The sequence below is a fragment of the Mercenaria mercenaria genome, unplaced genomic scaffold, assembly GCF_021730395.1.
Source record: "Mercenaria mercenaria strain notata unplaced genomic scaffold, MADL_Memer_1 contig_4579, whole genome shotgun sequence".
Lineage (NCBI taxonomy): Eukaryota > Metazoa > Mollusca > Bivalvia > Venerida > Veneridae > Mercenaria > Mercenaria mercenaria.
Window position 1 is genome coordinate 842 of NW_026462819.1, and position 14,571 is coordinate 15,412.

The 14,571-nt window shown below is 34.2% G+C and overlaps 1 long non-coding RNA gene across 1 annotated transcript; it reads left to right on the forward strand.

Annotated features, from left to right (window-relative positions):
- The first annotated feature begins 982 nt into the window (after positions 1 to 982).
- On the forward strand, positions 983 to 14,119 carry LOC128553978 (uncharacterized). Its single transcript, XR_008369489.1, has 4 exons — positions 983 to 1,222; positions 11,416 to 11,490; positions 13,142 to 13,362; positions 13,992 to 14,119. It is a non-coding gene; the product is annotated as an uncharacterized LOC128553978 (long non-coding RNA).
- The last annotated feature ends 452 nt before the right edge of the window (positions 14,120 to 14,571 follow it).

Here is a 14,571-nt window from a genome sequence, read left to right on the forward strand (position 1 = left end):
AAGCATTTAGTGGACGCATTGGTCGAGAGGGATAAGACGTTTTCCTACGGAGGTGAAGGCACCTGGTTCGATAGTCCAAATAATTGTACTCGAGAGTTGAATATCGTTATATTATTTTGACTTGTCGATATCCGCCTCCGAGTACAAACCAGAAAAGGTAAAGAATGTGGTAGCACTGTCCTCTTCTTTGCGTAAGTAACACCCAATGGAATCCGTTGGGCGGGAATTATATTATAATAATGCAACGGATAAAAAAAAGAAATACATACATAGAAAGCCTGTAATTTTTCCTTTTCAATGATGTATATATTACCGAGATTTCTTGAGAAAAATTCAAACTACGGCAGTTAAAAAAAAAGCCAAGGTTCAACACGAGTGTACTACATATTGGAAAATGGCCGATCACCGATAAACGAAGCGTTTTCATTGGTCACGCCTCCGACCGCCATTACATGAAGACGATTGAAACGTTAGAGGTTTAAATTTTTTACAACAGAAATTCTTGATAAATATGTCCTGTTCTTATGTTTTTTATTTACTATTTATGATTTAAAACAACAGGTAAGCAGTTAGGGCTAAAGAAAAATCGTGACTACAGATAAATCGTAATTTCAATTGACCACAGTTTCCACCACAGTTTTGATTGTTTCTGGTTGAGACCTCTAGGTAGACAACGTAAAATATCAAAATGTAAAATCGGTCTGCCCGAGGTCTCATTATTTAGACTACTGGTTCGAATCCTGGCTACTCCTATTAGGGTGTGTCCTTGGGCAAGGCACTTTATCACGATTGCCTCAGTCGACCCAGCTGTAAATGGGTACTAGCAAATTGCTGGGGTTGAGGTATAACTGGTTTTAACTGTTCTTAATATAGGGTCGCACGCAGAAAAGCTCTAATTGTTTCACCAAGCGACGGTATTAAAATAAAACTTAGGCCCTACTTACTTTTTGGTCGCGTGAAAGTTATTTCCCCTTTATGTTGTTACGCCATTTTCTTTAAAAGTTGCTAAGAAAGTCGGATTTTTGTTTTTCATTAAACATTGGATGAAAAAACAAAACTTACCAGTTTATTTGATAACACCAATTTGTTACGAGTAGAGCGGGGTCATTTCCAAAGAGCTATATAAAAATGATTTTATACTTCCTAGCATTTCCGACTGGCGTGTCTGACTTACTGTACATGACGTCATAAATTTTGTCAGCGACATCAAAACACTGGTCAGGTAAATGTCCCACTTTTGTCGTTCAAAGAAAAGGAATACAGGCTGGCTCGGACCATGGCTGATTCGGACCAAATTGTTTTAAGTTTTCCTGACACTATTAATGTCATGAGTAAAAATAAAGTTTATGAGTAGAGTAACTTCGGGAAAATTCGACAGTCGTGTATATTCGACACATTGAATTAATATCCACGTGGAAAAACCCATAATGTCCTTGAATAATTTTTCTTAAGTAACTTATATGACGTCATATTTATATATGACATCATGAGAACATTTTGATCACACAGGCATTCTTTCTTTTTCCGATACGCGCATCGGGTAACTTCGACATTCAAATTCATTTTGAACGAAAATCGTAGTTACAGTTTTCTGTAAGAATGGTCAGTGGAGCTAAGGTATGTAAAACTATTCTTACAATTGCATTTTGACTTTACTTAACCGAAATACAAACAGAAATATATTTGATGTTGATATTTAGAAACAAATAATATTCCCCGGTTTCCAAGCATGACCTTGGCTAGGGGTGACGAATTTGCACGACAAGATATAACATTGTTGTGCAAATTCGACATACTATCAAAATTATTCGATTATATCGTCTTTAAAGGATATTTACGGCATACAAATGGTTTAAGTGTGTTTTTTAACCATATCCACGCTTTCCTAATTTTGTCCACGCAAATTCTTAAAGTATGTTAACCTAAGCTGACGTCGCTAATTACGTCACTGATTTGTGCATTAAAAAAGCACCTGTGCATTTAATTAGCGTGCACATATTTACATCTGGGACCAGTATGAATTTATGACAATTAATTATCAATAGACAATCAAAATTCGTGCAAAGTAAAATTTATTGAATAGGATATAATAAGAACATAACATCGTTATTTAAAACAATCGTAGCCGAGTAACCCACAGGTTTTGGTAACAAATACGCCTTATTTGAGATTAAAATGTCCAGACAAATTCGTGCGAAGTGTTGCAGAGCTCTTACTCTCCATCAAAACTTGCCCCAACCGTTCAGATGGTAGAAAATGGTACCATTGTCAAAAAAGAAGGCAGCAGCGAATAAATAAATAAACATAATTAATGAGGCTATATTATATTGTTTCCCGAAACAATTAGCCGGCGTTTGTATAATCTGCTGGACAATTAATAAAGATTATTTTTTTGTTTTACTTTTTATAGCTTGATCGAGTTATGAAATCTGAAAAAATTAGAGCCTACTCGTCAGCATAAAAACTGTTGTGTTATGTCTGTTGCGACATTTGCTGTTTTTAATGTAGCTATATAAAAAAGATAAATGTTCAACTTGTATATTTTTTAAAACTCCACCAGGGTGCCGAATTTGCCCGAAAGATGTCGAACTTACACGACAACAACAATCAGAATAATATCCATCCTATTGACGATGTAGATGCAAACACTGGGCAGCGTTTTATACTGAAGACGCAGAAAATGTCTACTTTCGTTTTGATGAAATGTTCGCACCGATCATTCTGAACCGAAAATTGCTTCACCGTTTTTATGCTTAAGGTGTCGAATATACCCGAAGTTACTCTATTAAGTTTAATGTCTGATCACACTGGCCATAGCTTTATCAGATCAAGTGGTTCCAACGTTTGAGCGGTGAATTTTACGCCGATCAGATGGAGAAATATGGCCGATACTACAAATTTCCGGTATTTCTCCATCTGATCGGCGTAAAATTCACCGCTCAAACAACGTTGGAACCACTTGATCTGATAAAGCTATGGCCAGTGTGCTGATGCAAAGAATAATTAAAGTCCTTATTTAGATGCATTTTAGTTTGTCAATACTTCTTACCTGCTTGTATGGTGTATATTTTATATCTTTACTTCAAGTTAAACCTCTATATAAACTATAATCAAAAATATTTTCCAAAAATTGCTGAACCATCCAAATTTTATGGTCATTATTGACTGTTAAATAAAGTTTGTGGTCTGAGTCACAGACGCTTGGGGTTAGATGAGCGGCTCTGGCCCTCAATAATCTTTTGCTTTTCCATTTCATTTTTTGCTTATTATCATACCATAAGTACTGCAAACAACTATCAAAACAATTAAAATAGTGTTTGACTGTGTTTTAAAAATTTTAATTCGGACCACATACTTTGAATAAAAGTAGATAATGACCCCATATTTTGGCTGATTCAGACCACAGACGCTTGGGGTTAGGTGAGTGGCTCTGGCCCGCAATAATCTCTTGCTTTTCCATTTCATTTAATTTCATTGGTCCGAATCAGCCAAAATGTTTGGTCCAAATCAGCCATGGTCCGAAACAGCCACAGTCAGAATCAGCCTGTTTCCAGAGAAAAGAGGTGGGGAATTTTAGCATTTTCTGGCATACATGTATGATATAAGCCTACCTATTACCGTGAATTTCAACTTTCAGTCGAAAAAAGTTGTGTAATTGATCAAACTTTCAAAGACCACAGTGTAGAAACAATTCATGTAGTTCATTTTTTTTTCATGTAGAGTAGAAGCCCGGAACATCATTAGATGTTAAGCGTTGTCGCTTCTTAGGCCCATTTGTATTTGTTTTCCCAAATGGTACTAAATTATCTTAATTTTGGTTATCATGAATTATCTTTATATTAAATTTTATTCTATACCATTTAATTGTCATAATATTGGTATGTACATTCTGACATATATTATATTACTACTATTTACAGTTAAAATTCCTTATAATGGTGTGTTCTTAAAAAGATAAAAAATCACAGTTATTTAGCACAGTCTATGCAATATATACTTGTGTAGGTACTATCAATTGCGTGTTTGGGCACAGTATCCATTGCTTGAATTAGACTTGCGTTACATTTATATAGTAAAAACAAGTTATTTAGGTCTTTGTTTTTTTGTTTTTTAAAAAGAATATAATTTATCTTCACAGTCATATAATCTAGATTTTACAAGTTAAGACCATAGCACCTATGCTTGGGTTCAGACTGGCCTGACATTTAAAAATATTAATAAAATTTCTAAAAAGGAACATTGTTCCCTAGCACAGTCTTATCACCCTTTATGTCAATATACAGAACTTTTACTGAAAGGGGCTGTAGCACTTAGCTATGAATTTTGACCGCCCTGACCAGTGCTTATTTAGCCTTGTATTACGCAGCAAAATTTCACCCAATTTCTTCTAACTGATAATATGTAATAACCAGTATTTTTTATTGTTAGACTTACACATTTTCTTTCAGAATTTATGTTGTGTAAAACCAAACTATTATTGTTTATCAACAGATATTGTGACAGTCTTCCTTCTTAAATATTTTAGGTTAAGGAGTCCCCAAAGGAGGAATAAAATTAATCAACATTATTTAGTATATAACAGTATTTTGAAAATCAGACATATTTAGTTACCAAAAATAATATTTTGTAGTAAATGTTTAAAATGCATTTTGTGCTTAAAACGCTATAGACTTTGCAGTACATACTCAAGATATTTTCATTGCTATGTTTATTTTCTTTTCCATGCCAACTCTACCATATACAATACAGGCCTTAACAAGAATTATACAATTTTCATACCTTGTGACATAACTAATTGATGCTTACTATTTTAACTGATATTATCTAAGGTTTGAGGTGACATTTATCACCAACAAAATTGTCTGGACAAATAAACTAATTTTTATTTTTACATGGTAAGACCATTATGTCAACTAATATTGTATAAGCTGGACAAAACATTATTGTTCCAAAGAGACACATTAAATTGTCACCTACCCTAGAATTACTTTTGAATTAGATACATTGTCATATGCTGTTTTGATTTATCTATAGCCTTAAGAGTTATAGGCTCAAGCTGCCAATATACTGTCACTTAAACTGACCAATCAGTTTACCTATTTTTGTTATCCAATGATGTTACATCTTATGAATATTCATTGTTAATGTTGCATTTATATTTCAATGTTTGTCACCTGTAAGAAGTTTTGTTTTTAAACTCTATGGTGTTCCATCAGATCAGTGGTTGTCCACGTTGGAAATTTCTAAGTTACTTTATTATTGTTATTGGTGTTCCAATAGAATATACAGTGTTACTGTTGTTTGAAATTCAGCGAAGAATAAAAATACGGAAATTCACAGTGGTGTTCCATTGTACGTCTTACACCCGCACACAGCTTCTTAATACTTGATTTGAAACTGTTGAGAGTTGGAGCTTCAATTGTACTGGAGGGGAGTGCATTCCATGTGTCAATTACTCTGTGACTGAAAGTATTTTTTCTTGTGATAGAATTGGCTCTAGGGTTGAATAATTTCTGTGTGTTCCCCCTTATATTAGTATTAGTTCTAACAGTTAGCAAGTTTGTGGAAGTTTTATCTAGTTCATTTCTAAGTTTGTACACTTCAATGACATCTGCTCTAGTTCTCCTATACTCTAGAGTTGGCATCCCTAGTTGGATTAACCTATCGCTGTACTCTAATCCTTGTAATTCATGAAGCATCCTTGTGGCTCTCTTCTGCACATTTTCTATGGCGACTGCATCTTTCTTGTATTTTGGGGTCCATATGCCAGATGCATACTCCAAATGTGGACGTACTAGTGACTTGTATAACTGTAAAAACATTTCTTTGTTCATATATGTAAAGTTTTTAATTATTAGTCCAAGATTTCTATTTGCGATGTTAACTTTGGTACTTATATGTTTACTAAAAGTGAGTTTACTCCAGATTTTCTTTAACAGTCTTTTATGTGAAACTTTATCAAAAGCAGCCTTGAAATCTAAGTAAATGATATCTATGTCATGGTTTTCATCAATTGCCGTAGTCCATTCTTCAATGCATTCGAGCAATTGTGTAGTACAAGATCTGCCTTTTCTAAATCCATGTTGATAGTTTGAAATTATTTCATTATATTCTAGATGTGTTACTATGACATTTCTTATAATTTTCTCCATTATCCTACAGCAAATAGATGTCACACTAATTGGTCTATAATTTTCAACATTATTTTTATTTCCACTCTTATGAATTGCTGTCACGTTTGCTTTTTTCCAGTCATTTGGAAGTTTGCCTTCATCAAGAGATTTTCTATACATTTTAGTCAGGATTTTACAGACTTCATCTTTGCATTCATAAATGATTTTGGGGTGTATTTCATCTGGCCCTTGGGATTTTGTTGGGTTAATTTCTTGAATAGCTTTAAATGTGATTCTATCATTGATTTCTGTGTCATATATATCAACATTTGATATTCTTTCTGTATCTGGTATAGGTTCTGTTTCAGTGGTGAACACTGTTGTGGAATGCCTATTGAATTCTTCTGCGATTTCTGTGTCATTATTAGTTTTGGTTCCATTAACTAGTATTCCATTTATTCCAGACATTGTTTTAGAGTTTGACCTTACATATATTGAACAACCAAAGCAGAAAAGGCGATGTGATTTCAACAATTTGTTGAAATATGATAAACGTGGTCTAACATTTTCGATTGTTATTTGGATAATTACCAGATAAAGGTATGCTTATTCCTTGAGATGTTTTTCGAAAGGCATGTTTCAAGTGTTCCCAGTCAATATATGTCGAGAATGACTTACATTAGCGGTAGGTAAGGTGAAATCAGTTGATTAAAGGGTGAATGTTTAGATGGTGCATACCAAAAATGAATGAGTTTTATCAAAAATAAGGCAAATTTTCTGAATGCATGTCACATTATAAGAATTTCATATATTTTCTTTTGCATTGATCATGATTTCAGCCTTAATTCATACCTGATTTTTCATTTAAAACACAAAGTCGTGGTGCTTTTTATTGCATTGTATTGTACACCCTATTGAAATGATAGTGTCAACGACTTATTTTGATTCTTACATACAAGATTGTACTATTTATTGCAAATATTTTGATACGATTGTGTCCATACTGAATGGCATATTGTTATTATTAATTACGATTAAATTCTGATGTCTGTCTGTTTTATTAGCTCACCTGTCACATAGTGACAAGGTGAGCTTTTGTGATCACCCTTCGTCCGTCGTCTGTGCGTCCGTCCGTCCGTCCGTGCATCAACAATTTCTTGTCTGCACGATAGTGGTTTCATTTATGATTTTATTTTAACCAAACTTGCACACAACTTGTATCACCACAAGATCACGGTTCCTTTCTTGAACTGGCCAGATCCCATTATGGGTTCCAGAGTTATGGTCCCTGAAAAGGCCAAAATTAGCTATTTTGACCTTGTCTGCACAATAGCAGCTTTATTTATGATTTGGTTTTTACCAAACTTGCACACAACTTGTATCACCATAAGATCTTGGTTCCTTTCTTGAACTGGCGAGATTCCTTTATGGGTTCCAGAGTTATGGCCCCTGAAAGGGCCAGAATTAGCTATTTTGACCTTGTCTGCACAATAGCAGCTTCGTTTATGATTTGAATTTAATCAAACTTGCACAAAACTTGTGTCACCATAAGAGCTCAGTTCCTTTCTTGAACCAGCCAGATCCCATAATGGGGTCCAGAGTTATGGCCCCTGAAAGGGCCAAAATTAGCTATTTTGACCTTGTCTGTACAATATCAGCTTCATTTATGATTTGATTTTAACCAAACTTGCACACAACTTGTATCACCACAAGATCTTTCTTCCTTTCTTGAACTGGCCAGATTCCGTCATGGGTTCCAGAGTTATGGCCCCTTTAAGGTCCAAAATCGGCTATTTTGGCTTTTGCAGCCATATAGAGACTTCCAAAATATCTTCAACAACAATAAATCTTGGATTCCATGACAAATCAGATCCAGTCGTAGGTTCCAGAGTTATTTTATATCTGATTACCTTTCCTGATTGTAATCAAAATGGATTTATATGAGTAAGTACTTATAGGACTTATTTGAAATTTTATTATTGTTATTAGTTGGACTGAGACAATCAGGGTAGATAACTATGGACTGATTTTATATCAAATTACCTCCCTTTATTTCAAATTAAAATGGGTATATCTCCGTAACTAATGAAGATACTGATCTGAAATTTCATTTATGCCAACAGATTTATTCTTTTGTTCACTTACAATATTTTTTTTTTTTAATTACTTCCCTTTTACGTTACTATAAATAGCTTATTTTAGTAACTTTTTTATTATTGGCCATAGGGAAAAACCGAGACCACTTTTCTGTGGTACAACATGGATGGTACCTCCAATTTTTAGGTGTATTTTGACATATCTTTACCTTGTAAGAATTGTTTTTTCTTTTTGGTTAAATTTTTTCCCTTAGTTGTTCCTGTCCTTTGGATTTAGATATTTTTTCTGAGGACCTTCTAGTCCTCAAGTGCAGTGATAACAGGTGAGCGATATAGGGCAATCATGGCCCTCTTGTGTACAGTAAAGCAATACAAGTGTTATTATTGCAAAGAAATGACACCAGGCTTTGAAAACATAATTAAACACAACTTGATTCAAAACTGACGAAAACATAGAATAACATTGAAACACATAACAGCGTTAAGATGACAGTTTTATTCACAGAAGATTTCCAAATAATCCTAAAAGAAGTTAACAATAGCAATTAATAGAATGATAATACCAATTAAAGAAACAAAAAGAACTATAAAAATAACAAAATTCGCTAGTAAATTGGATTCACCCTCGAAAAAAGTACCAAATTATACTGGTGCTTAGCAAACGAATACAGAGGCTAAGGCAAGTTAAGCAGTCCAAATTAATAACACTCGAAAAAATTAAGGAGAAGAATTCAACAACAATGTGTATTTAATTCTTATCCTTTCCTACTTATCTTGTTCAGACTACAATGTAATTTGTACATGTATTACTGGGAATAAACCATGTTTAAACTAAAAAACAAGGCTTTGGCAAGTTAAGCAGTCCAAACTAATAACACTCGAAAAAATTAAGCTGCTTAATTATAACCTGAGAAATAGAAAAACAAAAGATGAGAAAGTGTTTTAAAATGACTTAAATTTTCAAAATGCTAAGAATGATGTACAATCTATATGTTGGAATACCACTCATATTGTAGACTATTACATGAAAATGAGGTGGAGCCAGTGTTTACAGGGTGTGTTTTCGCCATTTGATAAAAAGATTAACCCAGGAAGAGAAAGAAAGCCACTAAGACCTCACCCCAAAACAAATAGATGACAAACACACACAATATTGTCTGATAACAAAGATTTTGGACAGAAATTTGTCCGCAGTTTACACATTTCAAAACTCAGAAAGGAGTCATTCGCCTGTTGATAGAATTCTTATACCTGGTTAGATTGTATGGAACAACAGAAAAGTGAACTAGCCGACCGAATTCGAAGAATCTAATTGCCTTTTTGTTCTTATATACATGTATTTAGTAAACTATAACTATATATATCTAAACTATACCCAGCTGGCACTAAAACTAAACAGCTGCCAAATTACAAACAAATATTGTACAACTTAGTTATTGTTTGTGCATTTGTATTTGATAGAACTGCATGTAAACTTTAAGTTTCTTTCAGGTCCAATACCTCTGGCAATTTCAACAGTTAAATGAAAAAGAATTACTGTCATCACTCCCAGTTATTCGCTATAATTTTATTAATAAAATCGCAACATATCGTTCACATCATTATGGGCATTTTTCAATAAATCGTTCAATATGAAAATGAAACCTTGACTACAGATATCGGTATATTTCTACATGAATGACAAATACCTAGCAACAAAATAATGAGTACAAGAACAATTTATTGACAAACTTTCAAAGCTGGACTTATTTAATATGAATCTTGTACATGTCCATTATCAACTGGATGGGAAAACTATTTATTCGTGTGACACTTTCTGAAGTTTCAACAGAAATTGGTGATTGTTTTTGATTACGGTAACATAACGACAGTACTTATCACACTTACTGATGAAATCTAAGAGGTATTATCTCTTCAATATATAAACTAATGACTACTTACAGATAAATTCTTGTAAACTCCCTTAAACGGTAAAAATAAATGAAAACAATAGTGGCGTGTAAACCTAGATACTGTGTATGTTGTAGAATTACATTGCTATTTTTTTATAAATCTTTATATCTTTCTTTTTCTGCCAGTTCGAATCCTCGTGATTTATTTGGTGTTCCTCGGTTATTTACGTTTCGAAGGAAAATGTAACAAATCAGATGAACGTTGTTATCTATAAACCACTTAGATCCAAGTTTAAGGTGAATACTGGTGAAGTCTTATTTGTTTTTTTCATTTTCAATGAAATTTTAAATGTAAATGACACTTAATCTCTAGAAAAATGGAGGTCTGTACCCCTAGAAAACCCTTTACAGTCTTGTCTAGAGGTACAGATCTGTACCCTTAGACACTTCCTTTTGGAAATCATACTGACAGACCCATAATATTCATAACATATATATACATATATACAGAATTGTTCAGAAGGGGTAGAAAATACTTTCTGTAAAGGTTACCTTGTTCAGTAACATGTATTTTTTCTTAAAACACATGTACTTCAATTGTCCATATTCTATTTTATAGAAAATATCAAAGTTCTTTTTCAAACAAATTTTTTCTCTAAATGTTTCTTTTGTGTGTCTAACATATTTACCTAGGTACTGCAGGAAATGAAAACTGATTAACTGCTATATTTTTTAAAATATTGCAGTTTTTGGTCATTTTGACAGCTCTATAATGTAACTTTCACTTTCATTTTGCAACTTTTGTATTTTTTAAAATGTACATTGTAACACTTTCAACACCCGGAGTACCTGGAGAAATATTTTAGACACACGGTATTCATAAAAGTAATGACAAATTCTTCCGAAAAAGAAGCTGGATATCCTCTACAAAATAGAACATGAACAGTCAAAGTACATGTGATATAGGACAAAATGTGCTGTTTAATAAAATATAACCTGTTGTGAAAGTTTCTTCTACTTATTATAGATAGTTTGGTATATTGTATATGATAAACCAAGGTATATGTGGTGTAAAAAAACTAAAACAAAAATTCACTCGAGGGGTGGTCTCAAGACTTGACAAGAACCTTAATCTTGGAGTAGAATAATATTAAAAGCACGTTAATCTCCATTTCAGACCTTAACTGAGACTTTGTTTCAACAAATTTAATCTGTTAAGAAAGTTTAAAGTTTAGAACTAGAGATTGAAATTGAAGAAAAATAAATGTTATAAATTGCTTTGATTTTATTTCATATTCTGATTTTTTTCATTAGGTAAAGTGATGTATAACCTGCCAGAAGTCAGATCCACTTAAACCAGCACAGAAACCTGAACTGCAGCAAATAAAGGTAATTGAACATTAATTTAAAAGCAGCAACAATAAATCAGGGTTTCATCTTGCTGTTTATGGGAAAATAGGTGACATTGTGATTATTTATACTCAAATGACATTGTTGTACGTTGGTTTACTTAGTGAGTGAGTTGGTTTTACGGCGAATCGACACAAAATGGTCATATTGATAAGAATTGAACTGATTAGATTGATGTCTGGTTACCATGGTTATTGCTGCAGAGCACAAGACTTGTCCTACCTTCACTGGCATTTTTCGCAACCAAAATTACTATGAGAAAATACCATCTAACAAATTCTTAAAAGTTCCTACATGTGCAGACTATTTATGTACTGTGAAATCATTTTTATTCCCGTAGGACAAATTTTCGCGTTCTTCATGCTAGAACCAATGCGCAAATTTAAGACCGCGCTATTATTATTATGTCTCCCACCACACAGTGGTGTGGGAGACATATTGATTTACTCCAGTCTGTGTGTGTCTGTGTGTCTGTCACAAAGCTTGTCCGCACTCTAAGCCGAACATTTCTCATCCGATTTTCACCAAACTTGAAGAAAATGTGTTTAACCATGAGACCTCGGCCAAGTTATATAACTAGCCAAATAGGTCCAGGCGTCCTGGAGTTATGGCCCTTGAATTACCAAAAATCGGCCTTTTCACTCTTGTCCGCACTCTAATTCAAACATTTCTCATTCAATCCTCACCAAACTTTAACAAAATGTGTTTGACCATGTGACCTTGGCCAAGTTCGATAACTAACCAAATCGGTCCAGGCGTCTTGGAGTTATGGCCCTTGAATTACCAAAAATCGGCCTTTTTACTCTTGTCCGCACTCTAATTCAAACATTTCTCATCCAATCCTCACCAAACTTGAACAAAATGTGTTTGAACATGAGACCTCAGCCAAGTTTGATAACTAGCCAAATCGGTCCAGGCATTTTGGAGGTACAGCCCTTGAATTATTGAAAAATCGGCCTTTTTACTCTTGTCCGCATTCTGAGTCGAACATTTTTCATCCGATCTTCACCAAACTTGAACAAAATGTGTTTGACCATGAGACCTCGGTCAAGTTCGATAACTAGCCAAATCGGTCCAGGCATTTTGGAGTTACGGCCCTTGAATTACTGAAAAATCTGCCTTTTTACTCTTGTCCGCTCTTTAAGTCGAACATTTCTCATCCGAACTTCACCAAACTTGAACAAAATGTGTTTGGCCATAAGACCTTACCCAAGTTCGATAACTAGCCAAATCCGCCCAGGCTTTTTTGATTTATGGCCCTTGAATTACTGATTGGATCCACTCGTCCAGACCATCTAATTGGATCCACTCATCTAAGCCATCTAGAGACACTAGACATTTTTCATAGGGGCAGTTGTGGGAGACATGCGCTTTTCTCAAAAGCTTCTCTAGTTTTTAAAAAAAAAAATTACATTTATAAATTGAAAATGCACGAATTAAAGCCCGTGCGAAACAGTCCTTTTTTACAATTTGCGCGAAATTTCATGCCAGCGAATTTAAATGATTTTGCAGTACTCCTAAAGTCGCGCAATATTACCACTGCAGAACTCATGCATATATCCACATACAAAGTAAATAACCTATAGTTATTGACAGCATAGATGAACCACACGTTTTCATATGTTTACAGGTGTTAAGTCCTTTTGAACTGATTAGAGTTGACCTGATAGGATCTTTCACAACTAGTCAAGAGTCTTTACATCTTCACTGCAACAGACTATTACACAAAGTGGGTTGAGGCATTTCTGATTCCATCAAAGCAGGCCTCAGATGTTGTTAAGTGCTTCCAAAAGCTTTTTCTAGATGTGGCGCTGTGAACTCACTGACCAGGGAAAAGAATTTGTAAACAGTGTAAGTATAGAAAAGGCAGTCATAGATCAGAGTCATAAATAAATTATTGTTACTATTAGGAAAAGAAGTGTACACAAAAATTTAAATGTGAAATGTTGTCAGAGACTAGGACATTTTTAATAACTTTTGTGCAGACCATTGTAAAATGTAGTATGTGTGTAGCTTGAACAATTGCTTACTTTGGGTTTGAAAAGTAGTTGTTATACACATTTCATAAGATGGGACGTATTATGGAAACATCAGTGGTAAGGTGACGTCTGTAAAAAAGTTGTATTATCTATTAGTGGAACAGTTTTCACTGGGTTATCACAGAACTTATTATCCTAATTGCTTTGGGCATAATATCTCACTTAGGTTCAATAACCAGCCAGAATGCCATATGCAGTCTTGAATTATTGTTCTTGGATGGTCAGAAATTGACAAAATTTGTCAAAATTCAAACCTTTTTCAGAGTATCATTTTTTGCTACGTAAACATTGTTACACATAAGATAATAAAAATATTTTGAATTAATTACACTTGGGTCAGGTGTATTTTGAGGCAATTTGACATTCTATATGTGTTTGTTCTTAGTATTTTTAGTTGATGTCTCGGTTTAACACAAGGTTAACAGAAATTTTCTTTTTCAGATTATAAATGCATTCCTGCGGATGATTAAGGTGCGAGTCATTACATCAGAGAGCCCCATCTTCTTGCTCCCTTCTTACACAGCATTGTGGGATGCTAGTGACATAGACCACTGGCTATTTAAAAAGGTAAAGAAAATTATTAGCTTGACATTACAAAGTATAAGGAGAGCTATCCTACTCGCCCTGGCGTCTGCGTCGGCGTCTTTCCGTGTCCACACCTTGGTTTTTACACTTTCTCTTTTTTATCCCCCGACGAAAGTCGGAGGGATATAGTTTTGGCGTTGTCCGTCCGTCCGTCCTTCCGTCCGTCTTTCCGTCCGTCCTTCCGTCTTTCCGTCCATCCGGAGCCATATCTAGGAAATGGTTGGGAATATTTATTTAAAACTTCATATACATGTTCACCACTATGAGTTCTTGCGGCCTGTGAAGTTTCAGTCAGATTGCCCAAGTAACACCAGAGTTATGGCCTTTAGAAGTTTCTAGTGTTAACTATATAGGGTACTATAAATATGGCAATTTCTGCATCATAACTTTTGATATATTTGACCTAGAACTATGAAACTTAAACAGAATTTAGATC